Here is a 2,966-nt window from a genome sequence, read left to right as displayed (position 1 = left end):
GAACGCACGTGATAGAAGCAAAACAAGGAAAAGCAAAGGGAAGAAATTAAAAGAGTGAAAAATGTAAACCAAATGCTTCAAGAGCTTGATGAAAAATTTATTAACTTGATAATTTTCTTCTATTATTATCATTCCACTTGTCCTATCTCTTGATAATTTAGTTCTTATCACTTGTTGGGTGCATCTATTATATTATACTTGTTTCGAAGGTAATTGCGCAGCCGCCCGTGATAGTTTCAATATGGCTAGATGATGTGGTCTTGGTAATTGAGCTGTTAGTGGAAGTATTATAGCATGAGGCTTTGGACGGCTGATATCCCTTTTATGTACAATAAATCAATTAATAAGGTATCATCATGACCAATATGTCATATTATATACATATTTATTCACATACATATATGTCTGTTTTGGGGGGCAATTAGAAATTAGGCTAATTGTCATTTTTTGATCATTTTCTTAATTATTAATGGTCGTACTTTTTATTTTTTAGACAATTACTAGCCGGAAATTTTTTTTTAAAAAGAAAATTGATGTTTTACTAAAATAGTTAACAGTGATAAAACATGATCAATCACTCATAAAAAAAAGTTAATTAAAAAATGATCATTTCTTTAATTATATAAAATTTCAACCTCTACTATAAAACCCTAAAAAAAAGATCATTTAAGGTCCATTTAGTGTGAGAGTTTATATCAGGGTGGTTTGAACTTTTGAGTTTGAACTATGTGGATTTTGAATTGTGCGGTTTAAACTTGGAGTTCAAACCATGAATCTTTGAATTAGAACCATGTATAGTTTGAACTTGAGGTTCAAACTAGCCAAAACCAAGGGTGTTAGGAATAGTATCCTTAAAGCATGAGATGTAATAAGGATATTTATTATTTAATTAATAAAATAGTTATCGGGGTCCGGTGGATCTGGAGGGTCAACGTGTCGAGGATTGACGCGCATAAGCACGCGGTTTTTTAGAAGCGGATTCGGCGTGGCCGAGCTTCGAAGTGGATAATGATAGCGGAACCTTCGATGAAAAGTGGCAGTTAGGCCCAAATTAGGCCGCATACGCGTGTCCTAGGACCCTCTTTGTTTTTAAAATGATGAATATGCCCTGAAAAATAGGTTAGAGAATCCGCAAAAATAAATAAAGAACTCTGGAGATGAAGAATGGTGGGAGGTAGTGCTGGAACTTTGGACAGGCCGCCCGCGACCGCCCGAAAAGCCTGAGTTTTTGCCCGAGCCCGAGCCCGAGCCGCCCGAGAAATTCGGGCCGCCCGCCCGAGCCTGAATTTCACCTTGAACGGGCCGCGGGCTTGTATTAGGCGGCCCGAGCTCGGCCGGGCGGCCCGAGCCCGCCCGAATTGTCCGAATTATTTAAACTTTTTTTTAATATTAAGTTATAAAAATTCTTTCTTTATTAATTTTTAAATTTATAATTCATGATTACCTCATTAAAAACTTTACCAAGAAAAACCCAATTGGGATAAAAACTTGGCAAGGAAAAAAGAGTGCAATCATATTGTGACGAATTACAAATTTTACAAACTTACAAAGTTATACAATTAAAAATACAATGTCAAGGTAAATACATATTTACAAATTACAAATTTACAATTTAATTTAAAGCTAAAGGATCGTCTTCAAAATTAAATGTTAATCGATTAAATTCATCGATCCATTATTGGCTTGCCAGTGAAATTGTATCTCGTAAATGTTGATCGGCCCGATCCCAATCCTTAATGCAAACCAAGGATTCAACATTGAGTGACTGGTCTTTTAAAATAGAGATCATCAAATAGCGATGAAGTTATTAAACCAAACCAATCATTGAGTGACTTTTGATAAATTATCAATTTACTTTGGTATGCAAATATAAAGTTACTTTGATATAGAGTCACAAAGAGAGTGAAGAAAGTCGAAGAAAAAAGAGGATAATTAAGAGGGTGAGGAGAGATTGTGAACAGAAAAATAGATAAAGATAGAAAGAAAAGTGATATAGAATAGAAAAACACGAGTATCTATAAGAACAAAATCATCATTATATAGAAACATCACTTTTTAAAAATAAAAAATAATAAAAACGTGATGGCAATGTGTTTCTTTTCTTGTGTATATTTTTTTTGAGGAATCCTTTTATCATGTGATTGATTATAAAAAAAGGGTCAAGAATGTGAAAACTGAAATATTAAACTGCTAAAATAGGAATTTGCTCTTTCTATTAAGGAATTATGTGTTTACCTTAATTAAAAAGTTAAAAATTTAAATAACAAATATGGGCATTGGGTCTAGTGGTATGATTCTTGCTTTGGGTGTGAGAGGTCCCGAGTTCGATTCTCGGAATGCCCCAATTTGTAGCAACTAATATTTTCGGGCGATTTTGGGCAAATCAGGCAACTTGGGCTTTGGGCAAAATTCGGGTTTTCGGGCTTATTTTCGGGTCGGGCAATTCAGGCGGGTCGGGCAGTTCGGGCAGTTCGGGCATGGTCAGAAAATTTAAAAAAATTCCGGCGGACGGTGGTATAGGGCGGTTAGACAGTGGCGGGCAAGAGAGTCTGTGTCAAATTCGGGCTGCCCGAGCCCGAACCCGAAAATCTAGCTTGGGCGGGCGGGAAATGGGCTTGCCCGCCTGAGCCCGAAAAAATTTAGGCTTCGGGCAGCCCGCCGACCCGAACTTCCAGCAGTGGTGGGAGGTGTGACTAAATAGTTGATAGAGATGGAGAAAAGGAGGCTGAAGGTGCCTTGATAGAGCAATACACTGGAGATAAGCGCAGGCTGCTCCAGGAGCGAAGATGGTGACTCAAGTGGTGGATAAGGTTTGGAGGAGAGTGAGAATGAAGTTGATGAGGTGGATAAGTGTAACACCCTAAAGAATTAATTGAGATTAATTAAGGTAATTGAGATTATTAGTGTGCCTAATCTGATTTAATTTATTGAGTTTAAATAATTCCAAGGTATTTAAATTATTCACA

At 36.7% G+C, this 2,966-nt stretch overlaps 1 non-coding gene across 1 annotated transcript; it reads left to right on the top strand.

Annotated features, from left to right (window-relative positions):
• The first annotated feature begins 2,271 nt into the window (after nucleotides 1-2,271).
• Nucleotides 2,272-2,343, top strand: TRNAP-UGG. Its single transcript has one exon. It is a non-coding gene; the product is annotated as a tRNA-Pro (tRNA).
• Nucleotides 2,344-2,966: the final 623 nt, after the last annotated feature.

This window comes from Morus notabilis, unplaced genomic scaffold, assembly GCF_000414095.1.
Source record: "Morus notabilis unplaced genomic scaffold, ASM41409v2 Scaffold1404, whole genome shotgun sequence".
NCBI lineage: Eukaryota > Viridiplantae > Streptophyta > Magnoliopsida > Rosales > Moraceae > Morus > Morus notabilis.
The sequence above is the reverse complement of the archived record's forward strand: the minus strand, read 5'-3'. Positions and strand labels throughout refer to the sequence as shown.